The 13,426-nt window shown below is 46.2% G+C and overlaps 1 non-coding gene across 1 annotated transcript; it reads right to left on the reverse strand.

The window, feature by feature from the left end:
- Positions 1 to 3,812: 3,812 nt before the first annotated feature.
- Positions 3,813 to 3,928, reverse strand: LOC138568219 (U5 spliceosomal RNA). The gene has a single exon (XR_011302562.1). It is a non-coding gene; the product is annotated as a U5 spliceosomal RNA (small nuclear RNA).
- Between the last annotated feature and the right edge of the window lie 9,498 nt (positions 3,929 to 13,426).

Below are 13,426 nucleotides of genomic sequence, written 5' to 3' on the forward strand. Positions count from 1 at the left end.
CTCATATGATTTAAGCTCTCATGTAGCACAGATGTGAGTACTCAAAAAATGGTCATGCTTGCCTCTCTAGCTTAACTGGGACAACCTGCAAATGGGCAAGGGTGCTTCTTGTACTGTTGGAAAGTGGATTTACTGTGGTTATAAAATAGCAGAAACTGGACACGTGAACAGAACAGTGATATGATAGGTTATTTATAACGCGCTTAATACCCAGAGGTTTCTAAGCGCGGACGCTGGGATCGAACCTGTGTTACTCTGTGTCGTCGTGCTTCCATGGAGAGCACGTTGCCGCTGAGCTATCCTCCCGAGACAAGCACAAATGTGAAAGGAACCTCATACGATTGAAGTCAATCACTACTGCGGTCAGCCACTAGCGCAATGAAATAGCAGCAATGCTTCCTGGGGTGGCACTGTGGGCTGGGTGTGGTACGGTGGCCCGCAAGTGGGGAGAGGGCTGCAGTGCAGGTGTTCTGGGCTCATATCATACATGCGCATGGTTGCATATTATATGGCACCGCAAAGTAGTGGCACATAACTTGGACCAGCCTTTCCTCAACACAGAGGCCTCTTGCACTGATCGCAGGTAGCAAGGCACTGTTGTTCTAGGTCCGGTATGAAGGAATTGCACCCTTCAGTTTTTCTTGGTGGGCCATGAAGATGTAGGCTACTATGTTCATCTGGTCTTACATGCAGTAGTAGAGGAGTTGGTGGTGTGGCCATACTGATGTCGTGCTGTGGTTTTGTATGTTCAGATCTGCCAGACTGTGTTCGAAAGACCATGTGCATAAGGTGGAGGATTAGTTGAGTCGTTCCCTCCTGTCTCTCTCAATGTACATTGTCCTCTTCCTTTGTGTCTCCTTTGGTACCAATGGCTTTCAAAGGCATGTGTTTTAATCTGTACTCCATTTCAGTCACGTGTATCTTGCTTTTCATCTTACTTATGTTCATACTAGTCTCAGTGAGGGGTGCAGTGCCCCATAGACCACAGGCAAGTCCTCCTCCTTCGGCTCCAGTATCCAAGCATATACACTACTTTATCTTGCACACTAGAGTAATGTGTGGCCAGAGGTGCCACTGCTGATTGCAAACTTGAGGTCTTCAAATGACTAAATGCACTTCTGGCATCCCCAATATACACAAATTGCTGTGACTGATGAAAAATACCCTTTAGCCACATGTCACCCCCTTCCTCTGGCATTTGTAGGTGTTCCGAACATGTTGGCACTCAATATAGCCATTTCCCCACCCTACACACACGAAAGTGGTATGTGTGTTGCACACTAGGTTATATCCACTGAATGCAATCTCACCCTGCCTCCAAAGAATGTTAAGACCTTTGCTTTGCAACTAGTATTTTCTCTCCTAACATACACATGGAACACCCAGTACAACCACTACATGTACTCTCTTGTGTTCAAATACTTTTTTTACTTTTCTTCACAATTAATATTTTTTGTTGCCTATCACAAAATATTCGCAGACCCAGTAAAACCACTGAATATATTCTGTGTCCAAACAATTACAGACATTTTTCTTCAACTAGTATTTCCCCTCATTTGCCACAAAATGTTGAAAAGCCAAATGCTATCTTGCTTCCAAAAAGTTATAAAACCTATCTTCACAATGAGTATTTTCTATTTTCTATTACCTATCACACACATTTGACACACCCACAGCAATAACTAAATGCACTCTCGCGTCCCCAAAAATGCCAAGAATCTTTCTTCACAACCAGTATTTTCTCTCATTCTTCATAAAAAGTTCCATACCCAGTACAACCACTGAATGCACTCTTCTGGCTGCAAAGAATTCTAAGACTTTTTCCTTGCAACTAATGATTTCTTTTATCACAAAATGATGTCACACCCACTTACAGCAACTGAATGTAATATCATGCATGCCTCAATTCTCAGATTTTGTTTGTTTGTTTTATTCACTTATAATGCGCACCAAACCCGAACGTAACCGGGCACAGCAGTACAGAATATGCAAGGCTTGAGGTTACATGGTTACAGATTACAAGCAAAAACAGAATATATACAGGCCATAGAAGGTCAGTTACAGATTACAAGCAAAACAAAATATATACAGGCCATAGAAGGTCAGTTACAGATTACAAGCAAGACAGAATATATACGGGCACTAGAAGGTCGTCACAACACTAGCCAAAAGGGAAGATGTACAATTGGGCAGCAGGATGGTGAGTATATATATATATATATATATATATATATATATATATATATATACATATACACACACTAGGAGGTATCAGGAGTCTTGTAAGAGCTAGTGAGCAATTAGTCGTCGGCAGACTTCAGCAGATTGATATAGTTGGATCGGAATGTCAGAAAAGGCTGCGCCTCACGTAGAGGATGTGGCAATGAATTCCATAATTAGGCCGCTCAAACCTGGAAGCTGCCTCCCCCAGCCTTAGCCAGCCTGAATCTCGGTACGATAAAGCTATTGACATTGGTGGTTCTTGCCGGTCGGGTGGAGCTTCTCTTTAGGAATCTGTCCGTGAGATAGCCAGGTGCGGCATTATTCAAAGCTTTGTGAACAAGGGATGAAACTTTTAAATGGATTTTGCTTTTAGTAGACAGCCAGTTGTTTTGGTGCCTAATCTTAGATATATGCAATCTTTTGGACATGCCAAGAGCCGCTCTCAAGGCATTATATTGTAGGATTTGAATTCTGTGGATGACAGATTTGTTAGCACTGATGTATAGGACATTGCAATAGTCGAGCCTAGACAGAATCAGGGCTCTAGCTAAGATAATGCAGTTGTCATCTGAGAAAAAGTGTTTACCTGCTCTAATGAGCTTACAAGTGTAAGCTGTGGCTGATGCCATGATTTTCACTTGTTTATCGAAAGAGAGGGTGGAATCCAGATAAAAGCAAAGTGTCTTCACCTCCTTGGACACCTTAATGATATTGCTATGTATCTCAAAAGAGGTTTAGCCTTGGTCTAATTTTTTAAGATTAGAGTGAGTACCCAGGATGATTAGCTCTGTTTTATCATCATTCAGGCATAGACAGTGGGTTGCCATCCATGCCTGGATGATGAGATACACCCTATTTACCCAGGCCAAATCCTTGTTGTAATCCCCGAAAAGTGGGAGGAGAATCTGGGTATCGTCTGCATAATTAGTATAGGTGATACCAAGAAAGTCCAGATCATCCAAAAGGGTTTAGTAAATATGTTATATAGGGTGGGGGAGACGCAAGAGCCCTGGGGAGCTCCGCACAGAAGGGGGATCGGGTCAGCTGCTGTGGAAGGGGAGATCACCCTCATAGTCCTGTTGGTGAGGAAATACTCAATCCAGGTTATAGCCTCTTTGGAAAAATGTGCAGCTGAGTCTAGGTGGCTGCAAAGGACCTTGTGGTCAACAAGGTCGAACACAGCCAAAAGGTCCAGCAACAGGATAAGGGCTGTTTTACCTTTGTCTCGGAGTTCATCTATTTGTGCCTTCAAATCGATTAGGGCAGTCTCAGTACCATGTTGGGGTCGGAATCCTGATTGACGTGCTCCTAAGAGCTTATGTTGTTCCAAGAAATTTTGAATTTGGTTGTAAGCAATCTTGTCCAAGATTTTAAGCAAAAATGGGACTGTCGTGATGGGATGGTAGTTTGTAGGTATAAGTGGGTCTAGGGTTTGCTTTTTAAGCAGAGGCAGTACCCAAGATTGTTTCACGTTGGTAGGCACGGTGCCCGATGCAAATGAAGCGTTGATAAGTTTTGATACAAATGGGGAGAGATCTCTGGTAGCGCCTTTTATTTTTATTTTTTTAATTTTTTTAATAATTTTTTTTAACCCTGTATGTGGCAGGGCTTCAAAAAATGGAGTGAAACTCTTTAATGTTCCTCTCCACGGAAATCTTTACTAAAAGGCGAAAGATTTATTCGGTTTGAAGAGTAACCAGAGTATCTGGTAGCGCCTTTTATAAGCTGGGCAGGGCAGAGGTCGCCTTGGCAGTTGGATGGCTTGAGAGAGAGGATGACTTTCTCTACCTCAAGGATAGAGGTTTTTGAGAACATGAATCACACAGCTGTGTCCTGTTCCTTTGAACGGGGGTCGGTATTCAGATTGTTAGTCTGGGATGGTTGATTGAGAGAGGCTTTTTTCAGAGCTATTTTCTTGTGGAACATAGTTACTTTATTTGATAGTGCTTGTATATCTGAATATACTCTGAATACCCTAGTCAATGAGAAAGAAATATCACATGTGTGCATGTCAAAGGTATGCTCTGGTTCCATAGCAGTAATCAGATTAGCCCAAGAAACATGATTTGTCCATTCTACCTCCACCACAACTAAATCCTACTTTAAATTGTCTATCCCTCCCTCATCTAGAGCCCATTTGAATGTCCTACTCCCCCCTCAGCTAAATCATATTTTAATTTACTCACTCTCCTTCAATTCAATCCTTTTAATTTTCGTCCTCCCTTAATAAACCCCAACTCTCTCAACTTCTGTACCAGCCTCGTGCCTCTCCACACAACAGTGATCCCTAAATTGAAAAATTAATGCCCTTTTTGACAGCATTTTAACACAAACTCAACTGAAAAATTGTGCCTGAACAATGGATAATTCTTGATTCAATCACAAACACACAATATTTGAGTAATGCAGTATTTAGTCAAATCTGTTCGCCCAGTCCTGTGCAGGACCAGCTGCAGCCTCATCCTGTGAGCAGATGGGTCACATCTATAAATCAGAAGACGAACTAGTATAAGCAGTCGTCTACTTCCAGAATGCTGCCTGGCCCCTGCAGGACTATGGCACTCATAATGTATGCATAAACAACGATCACGCCTGCCCTTGCACATTATTTTCTGCATCTATCCACCATATCTCTGTACTATCGTCCAACTGGTCACTTTTCCTTTTTGCCAGCGTCTAGACCTTTTCAGCTCACCCAGATGAATAGGCATCAGTGCCAGCCTACCTTCTATAGTATGGTCCCTGATCTCTTAGGTGATGACCCTAGGCATTCAGTCAGGGTGGTCTATCACTTGCAGCCCAGTCAGCCCCTCTTCATCTAATCAGCTGATCAGTGGTGTTTCACTTCCCTCAGGAACGGACATGCGCACCGTGCAGCGTGATGCATTCCTGAGAAGATACACTTGCGCAGTATCCTGCACTCTACCGCCCAGGTCTGCAGGCCCGAGCCCATGCCAGTGCCTAATAGAGGCTGTCCGGTACCACCCCAGTCGGCTCTCCCTGCGGCAGTGACCTGGTCTTCCCCACCTGTGTCCTCTGTTCTCAGCATCGCCTGTTTTTCTGGTGCCAGTCCCACTCTATCATCTGTTTACCAAGCATGTTACTTGCTAACAGAGCTGGCCTGGCATGGCAGCTTTCTTTCCTGCCTCCAGCTCTCTCTCTTGCTCACTTCGTTTGCCCAGCCACTTATCCGTTCCCCATCGCCCCGTCATTGCTGCATAAGTTCCCCTCCAGGTGTATAGGGTTCCTGGCAGTGCTTTCGCTTGCTGGCAGCTCTATCAGAGGATATCCCTCGGCAGCCTCTCCCTACTTGGTGAACTGGGACCCAGTTCTTACCATTGCTCCCCTATCAGTGCACAGGGCAACTTACTGTCCCAGCCCCCCACACACCCAACCGAACGCCCTGTTCCTCGTAGCAGAGTGCGCCTCCTGCTGTTAGTCCGGTATGGACTGGCCTATAGGGCAATAGGTCCATGGCCGAACCAAAAACGCAAAATGCTTGTGTGGGCCAGTGTTTTTGGTCAAAGTGGGGCACTTTTTTGGCCAATGTGGGCCAGTTTAATTCACTATGCCACTAATAGTTTTGACCAGTGTTGCTGAATAAATATTCTTTAAAATGTAAAATTTGCATCCCATTTTATCAAAAACCTCCCCCTTGGGTACCATTCAAAGAGCGTCACAAAAGGAATGAATTCCCATTTGCAACTGTAGGCCACTTTTTTGCTAGTGCCAGGGACAATTTTATGTCCCAGACCGACCCTGCTGTTAGTGTTACCGTCAGAAGGACCACCCAACTTGAGGAATCCTTTATGCATTCTCTACCCGTCCCTGGTAGTTGGGTTTGGAAGATTGGGGTGGGACCTACAGGGCGACTTGGGCAGTTAGAGTCGGAGTTCTCCCCTTTTCTCTTCTGCAGCCCACCAATGTGTCAACCCTCCTTGCTACGCTCCACATCTCCATCCTGGACCACCCTCTCTGGTTTCAGACTCACCACCTGATAATAATACTCCTCGACCCAGACAATGGCTACATGTGGTTGGTCTTCCATCCACGAGGTGTCTGCACAGTGCAGTGGAGTCTGGGCTGCTTACTGCTCAGCTCCGATGTGGAGCCTGGCGAATCTGTCGCTTGCATATTAAGGGTCTGACTCATGGAATTTTTTGCACGGTTCAAACGTGACTTTGCACTGCTGTAAGGTGAGTTTGCACTGCTGACACAAACCCTGATTCATGGAACTGTGCAAAGTGTATTTTTGCAGTGCAAGTGCAAAGTCTGTACAAAGTCAGTAAATAGTAAGTTTTTGCAGACAAAATTACTTTGCACGGACTTTGCACTCAAAAATACACTTTGGACTAATGGTGAACCATGCATAGTGGCACTCTGTCCCAATACTGCCCTTATGATGGTGCAGATTGTATGTTTTTAGGGACACAATGGTTCCCTGGTGCTCCTCTAGTATTGGCTTCTTAGGCAGTACCCTAAAAGCGTGCTTTCAGAGCACTGGCCTCAGCCCCATAGCAACTGCTTTGAAAGAAGATGTGAGGAATTCGACCATCCGAACGGTGGGTGTGCGCTCCCTTGGGCTTTTTTGAAATTTTTTATGAAATTGAAGGATGGTAGATCAGCCTCCGGAAAATGTGTGGGGATAATCCGCACAACTTTTCCTATGCTCACCGCACGACATACACATAGACCCGTTTACTCTGGGTAGACACTGACCACAAAAGTGATGGGTGGAAGGTTTCGAATGAATCTAAACCACTGGCAATTGCTCTGGGCAACCTTCCACACCACCGTTTTTTAGCCCGTCTGTGCCTTTGCAAAAGGGAACCAGCAATGTGCAAATCAGTCAGCAGCTGCCGCCACCGAAGGTAGCAGCCCAGCCCGAACTGCTAGGCCAGGTCCCCTCTGCACAGAAAAACAAGCAACCCCAGACATGTTTCGGCCTTGTTGGACCTCCTCAGTGAGGTGCAGCCTGGTTCCCTGTGGCGCAGCGAGCAAGGGACCCACATCTGGGCATACCCTCTCTAACAAGGAGAAACAAACTGACCACAAAAAGGGCGAGCGCCGATCGGAAGGGTCGGGCGATGGCCTCTATTGCCCTCAGCCTGGGGATGCTTGTGGTCTCGTGCAAAAGGGATGTGACCTAGCAGTTCGGGCTGGACTACCCCCTTGGGGGTGGGGCCAAGTCTGATTTGCATATGGTCTTTCCCCTATTGTAATGGCTTGGCAGGTGAAGAACGATGGTCTGCAGGGTTGCCCAGAGCAATGCCAGAGGTCAAGATTTATTCTAAACCTTCCAACCATCAACTTTTTTGTTTTACTCTGGGTGGACACAGCTTACAGGCCCAGCCCCCCTGTCATATTTAGTTGGGAAATGACAGCCAAGAATACACCATGTCATCTTAGAAGGGGTAGGGCAAAACCTTCCTCCTGACATGGCTAGCCTAATTACCAAAGGCTCCATGGATCCGCTGTATCCTTTTGTTTAGACTTGTAGATGGTGGCAGTAATTAACATAATTAACATATTAATAGAGCTTATTTCAAACAGGCCAACCCAACATGGGGTCTGACTGCAGAGTCTAACAAAGGAGATAGGAAACCCAAACAACCTTTCAGATGCACTGTGTCAACCTGAAGCTAGCTCCAACCCTCAGTATCGCTTTGACAGTGAAAGGTCCTGTCTGGGACTGTGTGTATTACAGCAGTCATCCCCACAAGGGCACCCCATTCAGAAGGCACAAGTATGTGGATTGATAGTGCCAGAAAGTCTGCTTGCACTGCAGCTTCAAGGGAGACCTGCCGCTTTAATCAGGAACCACAGAGGGCTCCTTTAACCAGAGAGAGACCCTTTGATCCACAACAGACAGGAAGATGGGTGAGACTTAGTATTACATTTTTTAACCCCTTTACCTTTTCTGTTACAAAGCACTCTGGTTATGACCGCACGCATACAGCAGAGTGTTGGTGGCGACCCAGGATTGGTTCATTAAGGTAGGCTTAGCCTACACCAGTCCCTGTGGTCCATTTGGCTTCAAAAGAGGGCTGAGCCCTTCTTTTGGCAGATCATCTGAAGACTTTTCAAGGAGTAGCAAGATGAACTCAGCATTCGACCCTGGCTGAAGGTACAGTCTACCTTACATCTTCCACCAGTGAAGGAAGGCCAGGACTTTCAAGAGGGAAGCACGTTCCCTCACCTAAACATCCCCCAGAGAACATAGGGCGATACCGAATCCAAAGGACCCTGCAGCAGCTCCAGAAAAGGCACCCAGCCATCACACAGTGTGCCCTGCTATGCTCTGCAGAAAGCTTCCTAGGTGGGAAGTGACAGAGAGTCTCTGAACCAAACCAAGGACAAGGCAGCTGACTGCAACACTGTCCTCTGCTTAAGGCCGTCCGACTTAAAGGACGACACAAGCCCAGTAAAGAAGCTAGAAGGAGTGCATTGACAAGCATCTTCAATGACCGCCTTAAAGGACATTTTTGAGCCAGTCGAGCCCCTTGAGCTGCAACCGACAGCCCCACTGACTGTTGTTATGCCGCAGTCGCTAAAGCCGTACGAGACGCCTTGACCAGTACTTCAGAAATGACCACCAGCACAGACTATGATTCCTGACCCTGCAGACTGCAGATGTCCATCTAGCTTTGCTCTCCAAATTGCCTGCCGCCTGATACCGGCAGCTGTCTCCTGTCTTGAACTCTATCGCAAGAAGCTGCAAAGCGCCTTGAAACTGACTCTACACAGTCAAGCACCAAGAACTTCTACAAGCACACGGTACATTGTGGTTCAGTCCCCCTGGTTCTTCTCCAAAGGCCCTTAGTTATATTCTACAACCCATTGCTCCCTTTGTGTTGAAACCAAGTATCCTTGATCTTTTGCTATTAACTACTATACCGACTAACCTCCTGCCAGTATCCATAGTGCATCCCCTTTTCCTCTTTGAAACTGTCTGTCCTCTGCATTTCTTTACAGGGTCGGTTGCATTTTGTAGTGTGCTAGAACTATCTGTTGTGATAATCGTAAAGTAGATAGTTTTATACAACCTTGACAGTATAGACTGTTTCATCAATGGGTAATAAATGTATTTTTGCTGTGTTGCAACTAACCAATGATCCACAACCTTTTGGAGATAGGCTTGCTGTTCCATCCACTTTACCATAATTGGACAAGGAGTTTTTATTTTTGACTTGTATTTCCAATCTGTTTGAATCTGTTCTGGTGTACTAGAGGTGTGGGGCTGATTGATGGTTTAGAAACCGATATTCATCCCTGGACCTTTCGTGCCCCAGAAGTTGATTCGTTACATTGGTGGCAGGAGGTTGGATCTAGTTGGAGTCTTGCACACAGCTTGGTCTGCCAACGATAAAAGTACTGTTTTGATACTGCTAGGCATTTGTAATAATCATGGATCTTATGATATGATATGATATGATATGGCATTTGTAACGCGCCTATGCACAAGTGTTTCAAGGCGCGATGAGGCAGGGAAGGGGGAACAAAGGGAAGATAGACAACGATCATACTAGGCCAGGTGTCATTCAGACCGCGCAAGTGCAAGGGTAGAGGGGAAGGGAAAAGTGCAAGGGGAAAGGGAGAGGGGAAGTGCAGTACAGGGGTAGAAGAATAACAAGATAAATAATACGGGCCAGCTGGTGGCAAGTGCAGACAAGTGCTGGGAAGGGGGGCTGTAGGGATACAGAGACAGTCCCGCAGTGCAGGGTTTCCAGAGAGGCAGTGCAAGGGGAGAGTGACTGAGCCAAGGACAGAGATCGGTGAGAGTGGCCCAGTTGCAGAATCAGTGCAGTTTCAGTAAGGAATTTAGCAGGGGAGAGGGGGAGAGACAGCAGAAGTAAAGGGGAAGGTTTTGAGGTGCTTCCGGAACCGGAGATGGTTCTCCTCATCTTGACAAAGAGACTGAGAAAGGCATGACAAAGGATGTCCTGCGTGTCCTATGTCAAGAGAGGTGACTATCCCACAGCACTAAGGTTAATAAACCTGAGTTGCTGACCAGGCTCCAAGCTTGGGTAGAGGCGAGGGCGGTTGGGGAGAAGACCCTCGGGGACAGGCTATGCCTGTGTACCCAAATGGGAAAGACCTTCTGGGAGGTGTAGTGGAAGATGATGAGGAAAACAGCATGAGCAGTGTTTCTGGCCAACCAACCCTCTGTGGGGGTAGCGTGGCCTCCCAACCCTCAAGAGTGTCAGTGAGGTCTGGGGCTAGTGCAGCACTCCGCAGGTCTCATGCCTTGGCGTGGTGTAAGGAAGGCATGGTGTCACCAGTAAGACAGAAAGAAGTGACCACAGTTCAAGGGTGTTTATTGAACTTTCAAAAGGGTATGATAAATGCCTATCTTAACTTAAATCTATGGATCGGTGCAAGCTATGACCATAAAATAATAATAATGCAATCCTAGTGGAGTCTTGTCAAAATAAAAGGGCCTATACTAAAAGAAATGCTTGCCAATACGTACCGCTAATTTACAAATAGTGTGGGGTAATGTTCCAGAAAAAGAAAGAAACATGTACACAAAATGATATGCCAGGATGTTCGGGTCATTGTCCTCCCTTCTTAACGTTTTTAGCATGGGGTAAGTTGGTTCACTCGAGCATAGCACACACTCTGACTTCTTCGACACAAGGATACAGTTCTATTTCCATCAGCCCAGCCTTCTGTACCCAAGTCTCTTTTCTCATGAAGGTCTCTTGATTCAGAGTGCCTGATGTACACACTAATATAACATTTCTTTTCTTCTCCCAAGTATTCAGCTCGGTGCTTCACCCTGGATCCTGCTCAGCTGGGCTTAGATCCCTGTTATTTTACGATTGTTACTGGGGATCCTCCTCTTCTGGGCTCAGATCGCTGTTATTACAAAGTTCAGACAATATTTGTTTTCTCGGGTGACTCACGGTTCACCCTGGATCCCCCTCAGCCAGGCTCAGATCCTTCCCCTTTTCAATTAGTCTCCCTCAGCTGGGCTCGGACCAATTTGTAGTTCACCTTGGTTGATGAAAGGCTTTCGAATGTGCACAGGATTTGGCTTGACCCGTTCCAGGGACACTTCAATACAAACTTCTGTTTTACAATACAGTTGCCATCCAGTTGGATACCTAACAAAGAACTTCGAATGAGCTCCCACGTTGAGCCGGACAACTCTGTATATGGTATCTCACTTGGCCTGCAAAAGTTCATTCACTCCTTTGGTTTCCAATTATATTTGCATCGCTCATCACATGCGTTTCACACACTGTCCTCTTTGGATTTCTTCATACAATGTTGCAGCTTGCAACCTTGGTTCACACAAAAGCTGGTTTGGTATCAGTCTCTCCGACTCACTGCTTGTGCCATCTTTACTGGTGCTGAGTTGTTGTAGGAGCCAAGGACAGTACCAGAGCATCAGTTTCTCCTTCCCGCCTTGGTCATCGACGCGGGAGAGCCCACGGTACCTGTGATGCACAGTGTAGGTTTGTTCAGCTTTAGTTCCCGGTTTTAGGCTTCTTACTTTCCAAGGTTCACGACAGTAACAGTCATTAAAGGTCAAGGGCACACCCCTCCTTGTAACCCTCTCGGGTCTCACCGTCTTTCTCTTTATATTAAACTGCCATCTTGCAACTACAGTTTCCTCATTTCCTTTTCGGGACATGTCAGGTTTACAGCTCTGGTGTTAGTCCATTGTCACTAATGGTGAACTGTCTGTGAGAAAGTGTGTCGGTAAAGGATGGGGGTTGAGTTTCTAGTTATCCTACATGGTAGGATGGGGAAAATGTGTTACAAGGAAGGAGATAACGCATCTCGCCGTCCGGTGCCCCACTTCCACTCCCTGAACACCCCTCATTCAGGTGATCCTCCTCCACTGGTCCTACCCCAGAATCTGGATCCAAAAGCGATGGCCGTGTCCTGGCCACCTGGATGACAGATCCCCAGGGACTAGCGGGTGAAACACCTTCAGGTTTCTCACAACGGTCACTAAGTGGCCCTGTAATTGTTCGGGCTGTTAACAAGGTAGAAGTTAGAAAGCTCCTGCTGGAGGAGAGGAGACTAGCGCTAGAGAAACAGAAACAGCTGGACAAGGTCACCATAGAGTTGCGCTAGCAGGCGTGCGAAGAGAAGAAGGAGGTCAACAGATCCACCTCTAGCGAAGGCAGCGGTAGTGGCTCAAACCAAAGTGCCTGGCATAAGCCCAGGTGGCACATCCCCTAAGACTAAGTCCAAGCTTATGAAGTTGGGAAGGATATTTTTGACTGGTTTCTACCACTCAAGCTTGCTTTTCTTCTGCAGGAGGTGGACGAGGTAGTGTAGGGTGCAGCCATGATGAGTCACTTACGAACACCACGGACTGATGCAATTCTTCAGTTATCTCCTGAGGAAAGGCTTGTTTATGAGAGCATGAAGGCAGTCCTCCTCAGGAAGTTCTGTAAAAATCCCAGAACAGTATCTCAAGAGTTTCAGAGAGCTTGGAAAGAAAAGTTGTCTGACATTTGAAGCATTCACACACTTTTCGTTGAAATATCTGAGGAGGTGGGTCGCTGGTAACAAAGTTGACAATTTAAAGGGATGTACAATTTGATTGCATGTGAGGATGTATTAAAGAATTGTGAGGTTGACCTACACAACCATCTTGTGGTCAAGACTGTTACAGAACCTAGGGAGCTTGCAAACACTGTCGACAGGTTTGTGCGTGCTCGAGTACAGGAAAAGGGTCAGGTGAGCACACCCAAACTGGAGGAGAAATCTTCAGACAAAAATGTAACAAGGATGCGAACGACAAAGGTCCAACCCAATCCTCTTCGAAGGCAGGTCCCCAAAAGAATAAGGGGAAATACCAAAACTTTAGTTCAGCCGCACACACTGAAAGTAAGAGTGCAAGCACCATAAAACTGGGACACCTACATTCTCACCACCCCACCCAAAGGTTGTTTTGTGTGTAAGAAGCTGGACCGTAGGAAAGGGGATCCTACTTGCAAGGACTTGCCCAAGCATGTCATAGTGAATGTTAGTCTCAGTGAAGAGGCCATCATTAGAGTGGGCCTCCTAGAGCAGGGCTTCTCTTTAGGCCAGGGAGTGGCTGAATGTGGATTGGTTACACTGAGTGGGAACGGTTCCGGGTCTACAAAAGCGATCCCAGTTCCCAATAATACTCAACTCTTTCTAGAACATGTGTATATCAATGGACACAGAACTCTTGTGGCTCGAGACACTGCCA

This window comes from Ambystoma mexicanum, chromosome 2p (genome assembly GCF_040938575.1).
Source record: "Ambystoma mexicanum isolate Mex_15411 chromosome 2p, UKY_AmexF1_1, whole genome shotgun sequence".
NCBI classification, from domain to species: Eukaryota; Metazoa; Chordata; class Amphibia; order Caudata; family Ambystomatidae; genus Ambystoma; species Ambystoma mexicanum.